Source organism: Cervus canadensis, chromosome X (genome assembly GCF_019320065.1).
Source record: "Cervus canadensis isolate Bull #8, Minnesota chromosome X, ASM1932006v1, whole genome shotgun sequence".
NCBI lineage: Eukaryota > Metazoa > Chordata > Mammalia > Artiodactyla > Cervidae > Cervus > Cervus canadensis.
The window spans coordinates 128,960,559-128,976,529 of NC_057419.1; the positions used below are offsets into that span (position 1 = coordinate 128,960,559).

General features: G+C 43.5%; 1 protein-coding gene across 1 annotated transcript in view; it reads right to left on the reverse strand.

The window, feature by feature from the left end:
- LOC122435958 (A-kinase anchor protein 17B-like) overlaps window positions 1–15,537 on the reverse strand; it is a 30,684-nt gene extending 15,147 nt beyond the window's left edge. The window contains exon 1 of the mRNA XM_043460070.1: window positions 15,439–15,537. The gene's annotated coding sequence lies outside the window, so the exon portion shown is untranslated. The remainder of the gene's footprint in view (window positions 1–15,438) is intronic.
- Between the last annotated feature and the right edge of the window lie 434 nt (window positions 15,538–15,971).

Genomic DNA, 15,971 nt, shown 5'->3' on the forward strand with positions numbered 1-15,971 from the left:
TTAGATCTAGAAAAATAAGAGAGTTCCAGAAAAACATCTACTTCTCCTTTATTGACTATGCCAAAGCCTTTGACTGTGTGGATCACAACAAACTGTGGAAAATTCTTAAAGAAATGGGAATACCAGACCACTTGACCTGCCTCTTGAGAAACCTGTATGCAGGTCAGGAAGCAACAGTTAGAACTGGACATGGAACAACAGACTGGTTCCAAATTGGGAAAGGAGTACATCAAGGCTGTATATTGTCACCCTGCTTATTTAACTTATATGCAGAGTACATTATGAGAAATGCTGGGCTGCATAAAGCACAAGCCAGAATCAAGATTGCCGGGAGAAATATCAATAATCTCAGATATGAAGATGATAACACCCTTATGGCAGAAAGTGAAGAAGAACTAAAGAGCCTCTTGATGAAAGTGAAGAAGGAGAGTGAAAAAGTTGGCTTAAAACTCAACATTCACAAAACTAAGATCAAGGCATCTGGTCCCATCAGTTCACGGCAAATAGATGGAGAAAGAATGGTAACAGTGAGAAACTACTTTTTTGGGCTCCAAAATCACTGCAGATGATGACTGCACCCATGAAATTAAAAGATGATTGTTCCTTGGAAGAAAAGTTATGACCAACCTAGACAGCTTATTAAAAAGCAGAGACATTACTTTGCCAACAAAGGTCTGTCTAGTCAAAGCTATGGTTTTTCCAGTAGTCATGTATGGATGTGAGAGTTGGGACTATAAAGAAAGCTGAGTGCCAAAGAATTGATGCTTTTGTACTGTGGTGTTGGAGAAGACTCTTGAGAGTCACTTGGACAGCAAGGAGATCCAACCAGTCCATCCTAAAGGAGATCAGTCCTGAGTGTTCATTGGAAGGACTGATGCCGAAGCTGAAGCTCCAATACTTTGGCCACCTAATGCGAACAGCTGACTCACTGGAAAAGACCCTGATGCTGGGAAAGACTGAAGGCAGGAGGAGAAGGGAACGACAGAGGATGAGATGGTTGGATGGCATCACTGACTCAATGGACATGAGTTTGAGTATACTCCGGGAGTTGGTGATGGACAGGGAGGCCTGGTGTGCTGCAGTCCATGGGGTCTCAAAGAGTCAGACACAACTGAGCAACTTAACTGAACTGAGAGTTGTTGCTATCAATAGATAGAGTTTATTTTTCCCCAGATCTTGAACGTGAGTTTGCCTTTTCTTCCCCCTAATAGAATGTGACAGAAGTGTTCAAGTGCCAGCTCTCAGACAAGGTGTCAAGTGGCCCTCACTCTCCTGGAACACTTCCATAGCATGTGGAGAATCCTGGGCTAGCCTGCTTGAAAAAGGCCACATGGGAAAGAGCCTACTTGTGATGGCTCATCAGCCATCCTAGACCAGCCAGCTCCCAGGCAATCCACCAACTGACGGCTCACATCAGAGCAATCCCCATCAAGATCAGCTGCAGCCATCACAGATGAGCAGAACAGTCCTGAGAAACTACAGACTCGTGAGAAATAAGAAATGGTTTTTGTTTAAACCACTAAGTTTTCGGATGGCTTATTATACAAAAATAGCTAATGATACAAACACCTAAATTTTAGTTAATTTTGAGATACACAATCGCACTGAGTACTTTTTATGCAAATAACTAAAAAATTACAAAAGCCCACTCATGGGAGACTTTGGGGAAGAAAGAAAAACTAGGCACCTTCATATCTTGCTGCTGTGCTGTGCTCAGTCATTTAGTCATGTCCAACCCTCTGCAACCCCATGGACTGTAGCCCGCCAGGCTCCTCTGTCCATGGGGATTCTCCAGGCAAGAATACTGGAGTGGGTTGCTATGCCCTCCTCCAGGGGATCTTCCTGACCCAGGGATCAAACCCAGGTCTCCCACATTGCAGGTTGATTCTTTACCATCTGAGTCACCAGGAAAGCCCAAGAATACTGGAATGAGTAGCCTATCCCTTTTCCAGGGGATCTTCTGGACCCAGGAATCAAACCGGGGTCTCCTGCATTGAAGGCAGATTCTTCATCAGCTGAGCTACCAGAATGAAAAATTAATTACATCTTTTTTTAGAATAACTTGGCAAAACGGACCAAGAACCATAAAAATGCTCATCCCCTTTGAACCAGCAACCTGCTCTAGGAACTCAACCTAAGAAAGAATTAAAAATAAGAAGAGAACACTTTCAAAGCTGCTTATTGCGATGTCATTTTAGCTACAATTTTGTCAAAACTATGTATACACAGGAATGAAGTTTAGAAATTGAGTGATGAGTTTTTTGCAAAGTGGTTTTAATAAAATGTTTTGGTGATTTACACTGTTAACAGAGGCATTTTTTAGTTACTCATTTAAAATCACGATTGATATAAATGGATTGTATGTAAATTTTCTATTTTTCCTTCTACTTAAGATTAAACTCACAAAGACTACTAAAAATCAACTTCTTGACATTAAACGTATGCCTCATATCCTTCACAAGGGCGATTTCCATTGTTTCTATATTTTAGCCAGATCTTTCTGCTTTCCTGAGGTATAATAAATGCTCTCCTAAAATTTGAAGGGAAATGGATCAGATGGTATTTTATAGTGCTTGATACCCATATTTTTTGACATTAAAAAAAAACTGACTATCGCTTCATTCTCACACTGACTCTAAAATAAGCAGTAAATTCTACAGCAGAGGTCACAAGTCAGATGACCACAGTGGAGAGCAAGATGGCCTCAGCAACTAAAGAACACCGAGCAGAGACCGAGGCTGGTGCCCCATCTGAAGGCTGCAGTGAGAACAGGAGGGCCTGGGGTGGCTGCATCCTCTTAGTTATCCAGAGAGGCCAGAAACTTCTACACAGGCCACTCTCTCAACTCTAAGCTTAAATGTGCCAATCCTTGAATCTAGTTAAAACTGTACAAGGCCCTACCTTGTGCCTGAAAATAGGTTTTAAAAGGTTTGTGCCCTTTTTCCCCATACAATCCCTGTTTTAACATGTTCAAAAGTAATCTGCCACTGAGTCCATGTATACCTATGGCCAATTTATGTTGATATATGGCAAAAACCACCACAATATTGTAAAAAAACTGTCCTCCAAATAAACTAATTTTTAAAAATAAAAAAGCAATCTGCTGCTCAACATCGCTAATTATTAGAGAAATGCAGATCAAAACTACAATGAGGTATCATCTCACACCAGCCAGAATGGCCATCATCAAAAAGTCTACAAATAAATGCTGGAGAGGGTGTGGAGAAAAGGGAACCCTCCTACACTGTACATGGAAATGTAAACTGCTGCAGCCACTATGGAGAACAGTATTGAGGTTTCTTAAAAAACTAAAATAGAGTTACTACATGATCCTGCAATCCCACTTGTGGGCGTATTTCCGGAAAAAACAAAAACTCTAATTCAAAAGGATACACGCACCCCAATGTTCATAGCAGAATTATTTACAATAGCAAAGACATGGAAACAACCTTAGTGTCCATTGGCAGCTGAATAGATAAAGAAGATTACATATACATACACACACACACACACACACACACACATATATGAATGATAATCTCTAGTTCCATCCATGTTGCTGCAAATGGCATTATTTCATATATGTTTTTTATGGCTTAGGAACACATATATATGAAATAATGCCTTTTGCAGCAACATGGATGGAACTAGAGTTTATCATACAAAGTGAAGTAAATCAAAGACAAATATCATATGATATCATTTCTATGTGGAATCTAAAAAAGATGATACACGTGAACTTATTTATAAAACAGAAACAGACTCAGACATAGAAAACAAACTTATGGTTACCAAAGGGGAAGGGTGGGGGATGGATAAATTAGGATTTGGGGATAAACAGATACATAGTGTTCTATATAAAAGATAAACAACTAGGACCTACTGTACAGCATGGGGAACTATATTCAATATCATATAATAACCTATAATGGAAAAGAATCAGTTACATACATATATAACTGAATCACTTTGCTGCATACCTGAAACTAATACAATATTGTAAATCAAATATCCTTCAATTTAGAAAGGAAATCTACTTTAAATTACATATATTATTTAGTATAGTTACACATTTTATGCATATTTATATTTATTAATAAAAATGCATGCATGCTTAGTTGCTCAGTTGTGTCTGACTTTTTTGTGACCGCATGGACTATAGCCCACCAGGCTCCTCTGTCCATGGGATTTTCCAGGCAAGAATACTAAGAGTGTGTTGCCATTTCCTCCTCCAGGGGATCTTTCTGACTCAGAGATTGAACCTGTGTCTTGCACTGGCAGGTGGATTCTTTACCACTGAGCCACCTGGGAAGTCCATTAATAAAAATGTATCTACTCAAAGAGGCAAAATCACTGAGATTAAGTTACCAGGATATGATTTAAAACTGATTCTTTAGAACAACCTAATTTGCCCTCCAAAATCACTGCAGGTGGTGACTGCACCCATGAAATTAAAAGACGCTTACTCCTTGGAATGAAAGTTATGACCAACCTAGACAGCATATTAAAAAGCAGAGACATTACTTTGCCAACAAAGGTCCATCTAGTCAAAGCTATGGTTTTCCCAGTGGTCATGTAAGGATGTGAGAGTTGGACTGTGAAGAAAGCTGAGCGCCGAAGAATTGATGCTTTTGAACTGTGGTGTTGGAGTAGACTCTTGAGAGTCCCTTGGACTGCAAGGAGATCCAACCAGTCCATCCTAAAGGAGATCAGTCCTGAGTGTCCATTGGAAGGATTGATGTTGAAGCTGAAACTCCAGTACTTTGGCACCTGATGCGGAGAGCTGACTCATTGGAAAAGACCCTGATGCTGGGAAAGATTGAGGGCAGGAGGATAAGGGGATGACAGAGGATGAGATGGTTGGACGGCATCACCAACTCAATGGACATGAGTTTGTGTAAACTCCGGGAGTTGGTGATGGACAGGGAGGCCTGGTGTGCTGCAGTCCATGGGGTCACAAAGAGTCAGACATGACTGAGTGACTGAACTGAACTGAATATGCCCTCTAAATACACTTTTTAAATAATTGAAGTAAAGGGATTTATAACATTATATAAACTGCATGCATATAAATTATATGTCCACTACTGAGTACTCTACAGTGTGCTTACCACCAGAAATTTAGTTTCCATTCAACACCATACAGTTGACCCCCTTTATAATTTCACCCTCTCCCCTACACCTTTCCCTCTGGTAACCACTACTCTGTTCTCTATATCTATGTGTTTGTTTTGCTTGGTTTGCTAATTAATTTTAGGTGTTTGTTTGCTTGTGTTTTATATTCCACAGGTGAGTGAGATCTTTTGGTATCTGTCTTTCTCTGTCTTATTTTACATAGCATAATACTCTATACAAGAGATGAAATCTTGTCATCTGCGACAGCATGAAAAGACCTTGAGAGTATTATGCTAAATTCCCTTTTAATATGTCTGTGCTTCAATTGATAGTAATGGTAGAATTCATTAACAATTTCCCCATCATTTTTACTAATTCCTGTCATATGCCTAATAGAAGCTGAGCCCTGATGGCAAGGAACGTCATAAGTATGGCCTTCATCAATGATTCAAAAATTGAATTTTAATCAAGATTTTAAACTATTACCATGCTCTAATACATTCTACCATGGCCTTCTAGCTCCCTCACACATACACATATCTCTCTTCTAGCCTTGTTATGAAAAGCAACACCACTGAGATCACTCATTCTTGAACGCCTTTGCACAGGCAAATGAGAACTCCTCTAACCTTCAAAAATTAGAGTTATTCAATATGTTTACACAGTGCACATTCCAGCAGTATCTTGTGTACATAGCTCTACCAAAGCATTTCACTCAACCAGTTCTCAACACCAGAACATTTCTAGCAGCTTCTCAGAGAACTGTGGCTGCTTTCTCTAGTCATGGGTCCGCCCCATCTTCCTGCCTCTATAGCTAGTAGCAAAGCTGACTAAATAGCAGCAGAATAAGACACTAGAGAAAAGTAATCAGTTTTGAGATATTCCCTAAAATGGTTGTTTGAACCTGCAGTGGGAAATCAATACATTCTATGGGGTCTGCAAGCAAAGTTCCTCCAATACCTTCTCTCATTTCAGAAGATACTAGAGGGAGGCCTCTGCTACACCTCAGGTGTTTTAGATCAGAACCATGACATTAAAAGAACCTGAGTCATGAGCAAAGTATGCCTCACTCATTTTCTCTCCCTTTTTCTCACTCTCATAAATACTTGCTGTCAGAGTGCTAGCAAGGCTATTTGAATGAGGCACATTTTTTAAAAAGTGAAAAAAAAATAAGGTCATCTGCACAACTCAATATCCTCTTTCAAAGTAGTCCTTTGCTGGCTTTTTTCTTTAGGCCTTTGAACCTTAAAGTTAAGTCATTTTGAAAGCATTTAAGATGTATAAAGTTATATTGACATATTCATTGTCAGCAGGGCAGTCAAAATGTATTTGGGTCAAATCAACCTAGTCAATTTCCAATTTCTCAACTAGTACAGAATTCCAGTAAGTCTTGACCAAATAGAGGAGTTCCATGGTTTTTCAGTCAAGAGGTCATGGATGAATGTTCAGGTGTTTTGATACATCATTAACCCGAACTATAATTTTTTAAAATATTTGTCTGTTGGGCTATGCCAGGTCTTAGCTGCGACATACGACCTCACTCGTGGCAGGTGGGATCTAGTTCCCTGACCAGGGATCAAGCCCAGGCCTCCTGTATTGGGAATGCAGTCTGTCACTGGACCACCAGGGAAGTTCCCTGAGCAACAATTTAAAAACGGAGACTGACCATATGCTCTGATCTTAAAAATCTTTAAATCACGTCATTAAAATGAGCAGTACACAGTGTTGCAATAAGAGGAAGATAACCAATCTAGGATCCACCAAATGACTAAAATCTTAAATTAAGATGGTCCTAAAGGGCTTATTGTGGCTCTGGGGGCTTTCAGGGCATAAAAGAAGTGACTTTTTGGAGACCCACAGCAATGACCAATTTGTGACCATGATATACTGCAGTCTTACTGAGAGAGAATCTCTTCTACCAGCACAAAGAAAATCTGCTCTAAAGTACGGTTTAGTACAGGAAATTTTGATTTTTAAATGAAGAAAACTGGATTCGTGTTAACTCACCTGTTTGGGCAACTTAATTTCCTGTTTGTGTTTCCCTCTTTTAAAAGATCATAATGAATGTTTCCTTTATGTGATAATGTTGGTGAAAGCAAAGTGTTTCTGAGAGTAATAAAAATAAATTAACCCAACTACTCAGCCATAAAAAGAATGAAATATTGACATTTGCAGCAATGTAGACAGACCTAGAGAATACTATGTTTAGGGAAAGAAGTCAGACAAATACTAATACTGTATAATATCATTTATATGTGGAATCTAAAGAATAATGCAAATAAGTATATATACAAAACAGACTCAGACATAGAAAATAAATTTATGGTTGCCAAAGTGGGGAGGGAGGTGAGGAGGGACAAATTTGAGGCATGGGATCAACAAACTACATAAAATAGATATGTAACAAGGATTTGCTATATAGCACAGGGAATTATACCTGATATCTTGGAATAACCTATAATGGAAGAGAATCTGCAAAAATACTGAATCACTATGTTATACACCTGAAACTAACACAATATAGTAAATCAACAATACTTCCATTAAAAAAATGTGTGTGTGTGCTCAGTCACTAAATTAACCTAAAGAAAGGTTTGTGTTAGGCCTCTCAGTGCAAATACATTTATGCAACTCTGTTAGTATGAGTCACTCCATGGTTGCAAGGGAGGGAGCTATTATTTAAAATATGCACAGGGCAGTTGGAAGACCCCTCTGACAAATCTTTTGATCTTTTGCCCCCTTTTCCAACACCAAGAACATTTTTGTTACAAAATATCTCTCTCTAGACACTTCCGGCTAGGAATAGCACCTTAAACCTTGTATTAACTTACTATGATGCTACTGAAGTAGACACATTGCTTTCTTTTCTTCACATTAGGAAAAAAAAGCTTGGAATTTAGAAAGATGGTAACGATAACCTTATATGCAAAACAGAAAAAGAGACACAGAAATACAGAACAGACTTTTGAACTCTGTGGGAGAAGGTGAGGGTGGGATGTTTCAAAAGAACAGCATGTATACTATCTATGGTGAAACAGATCACCAGCCCAGGTGGGATGCATGAGACAAGTGCTCCGGCCTGGTGCACTGGGAAGACCCAGAGGAATCGGGTGGAGAGGGAGGTGGGAGGGGGGATCGGGATGGGGAATAAGTGTAAATCTATGGCTGATTCATATCAATGTATGACAAAACCCACTGAAATGTTGTGAAGTAATTAGCCTCCAACTAATAAAAAAATTAAAAAAAAAAAAAAAGCTATCAGAGATTTAATGGAATGTGGTTGGAGTATCTTCTGTACTTCTGCCTCACTCATTGAAGAGTCAGAGTATTATTTGTGAGAAACAATATTTGCATATCGTCAAGTCACCAGTGTTTTGCTTCTCGGGTTTTATCTTCACAACCTGAAAATTACCAGCAAGATTTCTGCCCATGAGTCGCCACCTACAGGGAAAAAGCGACCTTTACATGGGACCATGCTTTGCACTCCTAAGCAGTCTGTGAGAGCCACAGTATTTCACAACCTTTTTAAAATCCCAAGGGAAACTTATTTGAATACACATCCTGCAGAAGATACTTTCCATACCTTCTGGCAAAAATGTGATAAAGGGAGGAAAGACTGGAGAAGTCACAATTCATGTGAATTCTTCATGGTGCACCCTGATCACCAAACACTGCCAGGGAGAAAGGAGGACAAAGTCAAAAGCAGATGCAGTGGCTTGCAAAAACAGGACAACTGTATATTTATGATTTTCAGCATGAATAGCATGTGAGGTTTACACAGTTGTACTTATGGGCCTTCACAATCTGGGTTTGCACCTGTTGAATCACAATTCCAGAATTGACATAGTCAACACATTTCTCACTTTTTGTGCCTATAGCAAATTCTATATAGAGAGAAATTCTATATAAAGAGAAAGTCTATAGAAACTCTTGAAAGTTACTATATATTTGGTTAGATAGTCCCCCTCTCTTGGGATCTGTGCTGTCTTTTTTCTTTTCCACAAGAGCACCACTACCGCTCTGTACTACTAGTATGAAAACAAGCACCACTAATGGAAATCTTTGTACAAATCTTTTAAAAAACTGTTTCCTCAAAATATGTTCCCATGTCAAAGGCTAGGAAAACATTTGCATGGCTCATTACATATTGTCAAGTTGTTCTCCTGAAATATAAAATCAATTGATCGTGCCAGCAGCAGTGTTAACATGCCTGATCTTCTTGCAGCCCTGCTCACACTGGATCCTTATTGGGTTTCTTTTTCACTTTTTATTTTATATTGGAGTTTAGTTGATTAGCAATGTTGTGCTAGCTTCAGGAGCACAGCAAAGGGACCCAGTCACAAATATACATGTATTGGGTTGGCCAGAAAGTTTGTTCAGGTTTTAGAAAAATCCAAATAAACTTTTTTGGCCAACCCAATATTTATCCTTTCTCAAGTTCTTTTCCCACTTAGATTGCTATGTAACATTGAGTAGACTTCCCCATGCTATACAGTAGGTCCTTGTTGGTTACCCACTCTAAATATAGCACTGTGTACATGACAATCTCAAACTCCCCGACTATTCATTAGCAGCAACATGGATGGACTAGAGATTGTCATACTGAGTGAAGTCAGACAAATATCATATAATATCGTTTATATGCTGAAGCTAGAAGGGATGTACAAATGAACTTATTTACAAAGCAGAAACATACTCACAGACCGAGAATAAACTTGAGGTTGCCAGGGGCGAAAGGTGAAGGGGAGGGATGGTTGAATCCTCACAGTCCTGATTTTCACTACCTTTGTTAGTTAGTTGCCATTATATAATAGCAACTTAAAGTGGCTCTAACTTGCATTTAATTTTTCTATAGGCTGGAGCTCCAGCCAACCCTAACACTGATATTCAACCACCCATTCAATGTCTCCAAGCTAAATGTCCCATTTGCACCTCAACCTTAATTTTCCTCCCCTCAAACCTGCTCCCTACCTCAGACTACCCCCCACCCCCACAACCCAGTAACTCATCTCCCTAAATAGAACTGCCCTTCACTCAGGTGCTCAGGCTCAGAACCAGGCATTCTTCCTCCTCTCCTTTCAGATTCAATACTGCAGCAAGATCGTTTCCACTCCATTCCTTGATCAAGCATTCCAAATCCATCTCCATCTTCACAACTACTCCCCCAGGTTCATGCCACCATCATCTCTAACCTGGATGACTCCAAAAGCCCCCTGCTGGTCTCTCTCCTTCCGTCCTTGCCCCCATAGAGTTTAAGCTACACAACAGTCAAGATGATTTTTTTAAAATCCTAACTCAGATGGCATTTCTCCTCTGTTCAAAATCCTCCCGTGGCTCCCCAGCATGCTTTGAACCAAATCTAAACTGCTTCCCTTTAAATCCAACCCCTACCCACCTCTTTCACCCCATTACCCTTCTCCCCCCTACTGCCCTGTCCTCTCTGTTTCAGCCACGCTGGCCTTGCTGACTGTTCACCCCTCACAGAGCCTTTGCCCCCATGCTGGTTTCTGGCTGCAGCACTCTCCTCCAAGCTCTTCTCATGGCTGGCTCCTTCCCACTTTTCAGATTCAACTCAGGGAACACTGCCTTAAACAGGGCTGCTCCCACCCCCGTCAGGTTGTATTGTAGCAACCCATCTTATCCTGAAATGATCACGTGGACTAGTTAAACTGTTTTTTATCTGCCCCACCCCACCCCCATCCCCAGTTTGGAAGTTCCATGAGAGTAGGGAGGGACTTCATGTGTCTTGTTCATCATTTTCTCTTCAGAGCCTTCAACAGAGCCTGACACGTGGTAGGGATTTAACAATACTAAGTCCTTCCTGAAGCAAAGAATTTGCTCATCAACTACATTCAAAACAGACTCACGGATGTTGTAAACAAACTTACAGTTAACAAAGGGGAAAACCAGGGGGAGGGACAAATTAGGAGCTCGGGATTAATAGATACACACCACTATATAAATAAACAACACGGATTTACTGTACAACACAGGGAACTACATTCAACATCTTCTAATGACCTATAATGGAAAAGAATCTGAAAAATATTACATATGTACATATATATTTGTAAAACTGAATCAATTTGCTATACACCAGAAACTAACACAACATTATAAATCAACTATACTTCAATTTTTTAAAAGAAAAAGTGTTACTCCCATATTGAAAATACAAATAATAGCACCTGGAGATGAACAGTGAAATGCTAAAACAGACTTGCTTGTTCTTTCAAGGCCCCCAGAGCTACTAATATTAATCAGTGAATGAGGAGATCAGTTAAGTGCACCTATAAGCAGCTACTCCAGTTAAGTGTTTAAGACACTTTGGAAGCTACAGTGATGAGTTACCCTCAAAGAACTGTGTCTAGAAAGAGAAAGAAATTAAGACCACTGCAATCTGAAGAAGCAAATGGTGAGCACCGTGGGAAGCACAGGATATACTCTGGGCCACAGAGAAGTGATAATGGGTTTAACACTCTTCCTCGGGAAATGGATGTTAGAATTCCTGGGAATAGACCTCAGTGGTTTTCAAATGTGTTAGCACTGTGCCCTTCAGGAGTGGTGGGACAGGCGTAGTTACTGTTGACTGTAGTTGTCACAACTGGCTCAGGGACAGATACTGGTGTCACTGGGTGAGCAGAGGGCCAGAGTTGCTAAGTGTCTTGCAGGGCCTGTACAGACCTGCACCAAGAAGACCTCTCACCCCAAACACCAGCACAGAAATGGCTCGTACCTGTCCCCTTAGAACATATATAGGGTCTTCAGTGACTTCCAGATTCACCTTTTTAACATGTTGCTTTTTAGATCACCATCTCTGAGTTGGTTCTTCCCTCTGAACTCTTTTCATCATTTTGACCCAGATTCTCAGGAACAAAACCTGAGTCCAAGCAAGGCCTGCCAGAATGTCTCTTTGGGATTGCATCAGAGCAGGCTTCGAAATCCCAGCCCAGAGGAAAGGTGCCACGTCAGGATGCCGCTCAGTTCCTGGTCAGTAACCCTTCCCCAGACAGGGCCACAGCACTTCTGCATGTTAAGAATATTCACATTTCAGAGTCAGTTCTTCTGCAGGTCTGACAATTCCCTAATTACACAATAAGACAAGGAGCTAATCCTAAATTAGCATCTTCCTCCATGAGGGATTGCTGCCCTCGAGTAGGGGTCTGGGGCCCACCAGGTCAGGTGTGTCCCAGGACGTGGGGGATGTGACCCCAGCCAAGGAGTCAGCACTGCATGGTTCTGTCTTCCGCGGGCAAAACCCAGGCCAAGTCTTCTGGCATTTTAAGAGAAGCTCTCTGTTCACCTGAAACTATCACAACATTGTTAATTGGCCATATCCCAATACAAAATGGTGTTAAAAAAATTAAATTAAAAATTTTTTTAAATTTTAAAAGAAGAGAGAAGCTGGAAATCTGGATTTTTATTGGGCTCTTTGGTTTTTCAATGTTGGCCCCTAATTCAATTGCTTTAACAAAAATATTGTACAGGCTGAAGCATACCCATCTAGGGCTGAACTTGACCCCAGACTCCCAGCTTGCTTCTTCTGCTTGGTTGCATGTACCCGGTGCTCTCCAAAGTTTCAGGAAATTTTAAAACAAAAGTTAAATATACTGACAGCTGGGCAAGGTTCTCAAGAAAGAGTGAGGCAGGGACAGGTCTGGGGACCCAGGCAGGGCACACCAAGGAATGAGGACTGGCTTTGACCTGCTTGTCTTTGCTCAAAAATTCTCAACCTTGCCCTCATTCTTACTGCATCAAGTCCCAAGTTCCTTTCAAGACTCTTCAGAACACAACCCCACCCCCACCAGCTCTGTATTTAATCATGCCCTGTGTCCATTCCACATTCTAGCCAGGCCAGTATCCCTCGAGTTCCTTCAAACCCCTCTCTCTAAATGTCCTCTCTCCCTACATAAACCCCACCCTTCCAAGCCTTGCTCACATCCCACCTGGTTTCTGAAACCTCCTCTGTGACATGAAATGGTAAAATGTTTCCAAGCTCAAGGGCTAGTGTCAACCAGACCCGGGTTCAAATCCCACCTCTGCCACTGACCAGCAGGATGATTTACCTAACCTCTCTGAGCTTCAAAAGATAATAATGCCTCCCTTACAGAATTGTCAAGTTTATGAAAAATGATGCAAGTATTTAATGCTCATAAACTCTCAATTAAGGTGAATGCATATTATTATTATGACTGGCCTTCTTCTGCTGTTAAGTGGTCCAGCCTTATGGTGTCTCTTCTGAGCAAAGCACCACTGGATTCCATGCGGTCCACATCTGCACAGACTGTGCCTCAGGCATTGGTCTACCTCAGCCTCTGACTTGCTATTAATACATAGCATCTTACAGCTTCAGGAGCATGCTGGCTATAACATAGAACTGATACAGGCCCAACACAGCCACTAAGAGAATTACACAAGTAACACTACCCTGGCTCTGAAACAGCTCAGCCAAAATCCCTCTCTGTAGCAAAAGTAGGAATGCAGGCTAGGAAGACAAACCCATAGCTAGGCTCGGTGGCAGAGCCGCTTTAGCATTTGAAACAAGTTTCTCTCCCTCACACACGTGTGCACACACAGACACACACCACCACCACCACCACAACTGCCACCACTATGAGTTAGCTTCACATTCCCAAATCTCTGCACCTCACTTTTCTTTCTGATGCTGAAGATGACACATGAAGCCACGCTCTTCACATGAGTGTATGGCAGGGAACCCAGAAAAAAGGGCCACACTGCAGGTGCGCTCTTTGGCTAGGACTACACGGAAAGGCCTGGAGGAGGGCATGGCAACCCACTCCAGTATTCTTGCCTGGAGAATCCCATGGACAGAGGAGCCTGGCGCACTACAGTCCATGGGGTCGCAAAGAGCTGGACAGGCTGAAGAGACTTGGCGTGGGCGCCGACACATGGAAAGCCCAGGCACCGTCACAGGAGCCAAGATGGTCTTCGCTGGTTCCGGACCTCGGCCCTGTTTCTCCACCTGCAGGCGTGCTCTCATCTACACCATAGCTGGGATCCCCTGACACCCGTGCCAGCAGGCCTATTCCACTTGCTACTTTTCTCTGGGCTTAGCAAAAGCCAAGGTAAAAATAATTTCATGCATGTTATTCCACACTTCAAGATACTCAATGCTTTGAGTGACTCCTCCCACCCAAACAGAGAAACGGGGCACAGAAAAATGTAACTATTGGAATGCCACATTCTTTCAAAAGCAAACAGAAAAAACCAGAACTGGAGAGACCCCAACTATACTATCCCAAAGAGTAGTTTTCTCAGCATGAAGACAGAGCCCTGTCTGAGCGTAAGTTTGCTCTCTCAACAGAATGACGCTCCAAAGTTAGATCGAGGCAGGTAGGAGAGAACACAGCAAAATGGGCCTGATCTTTGAGACCTTAGTCCCAATCTAGACAAGATGCAGGAGAAAATGGAAAAGTCAAAAGGGTGACCAGTCCTCATGCTGGAATCCAGTGTTCCAATAAAACTCACTCCTCGGAGTTAGCAACATTCAAAAGTTCTCCAGTAACGGTTGGCTTTAAAGAAAAACTCCAAGTGCAGGAGACCACGTGTAAAGAAGAGGCGAGTCCCACGCACCAAGACTACCTGACTTCTCCACGTTCGGGGACAGCGGTTTCTCCTACGGCCTGGGCCTCTCCAAGCTGCTCTGCCCTGGCCCCGCGGCCCCCAACCCAAATTCAGAACCCCGTGCCATGGGTGGGCCCTGTCGCACCAGTCAGATTGGGGACAGTTTTATTCCACCCGCGCTGGAAACCTCAAGCGAGACTCTTGACAAATCCCTGAAGCCCAGGACCGGGTCACAGGGGGGCGGGGGCGGCGGTGCCCGGCTGCTGGTTAATTGGAGGAGTGCACCGGCGCCGGGGCGGGCGCGGCGGGGGGGAAGCTGAGCACCCGGCCTTTGGCCTGTGGACGGTACCGGAGAGGGCACCTTTAGTTCCCATTAGCGAGACGCCACTGTCATCATACCCCAGGGGAATGCCTCGAGTGACCTCGGCGGCCGAAGAGAGCTCTGGCGTGGGTGCCAGAGCCGACCCTAGTGCGGCGCCAGGGTCGGGGGAGGTGCGGCAAGGTCTAGGGTGAAAGGAGAGGACCAGGGGAAGAGCCCCGGCGCATCTCTGGAAACCCTGACTCTGCAGGGGCAGGCGGAGCGACCCAGGCCTCCTGAGCATCCCCTCCCCAATCCCCGCCGTGGGTCCCGCGTGGCCCTGTCTACAGGCACCCAGCTCCCGTAGGCCAGGCCGGCCGGCCCGCCGATACGCAGCGGGACGTGGCTGCCGCTCTGCAAGCAGAGCAGAGGGCATTTACCGGGATCCTGGGGTGCTGCTGCGTCTCCACCCGAGCCTCTGCTGGCGTACCCCGGCTGCCGCTACTGCCGCCGCGTCTTTCCAATCGCCGCAGTCTCGACCGGCAAAGCTCCCAGTCGCTCCCTACGGTTGTAGCCCGCGAGGCCAGCTGTTGAATGGCTCGCGTCGAGCGCACGGGGCGCAGAAGCGTCCCCGCCGCATCCAAGTCGGCGACGCAAGCGCGCGTCCCGGTGCCAACGCCCCGTGCGCCCCTCGCCCCGCCGAGGCCCCGGCTAGCTCGCGCAGCCGCCTCCCGGTTACTGGCTGCGGACTCCCGGCTTCAGGCTCGCCCGCCTGCCAGCCCGCTCCCCTTGGTGGGCTTTAGCCTAGCCAATTGCCTTCCCTCGTGGACTCCGCCCCCCTCGCTGCCATCCCTCAACTTGCGCTCAGGACCAATGGCAACAATAGACTAGTCCCGCCCCTTGGATTCCCCGGGGGCCAATCGCCTTCTCCTGAGAATCAATTCAAGTAACCCCGCCCCTCTCGTGCGGCAGA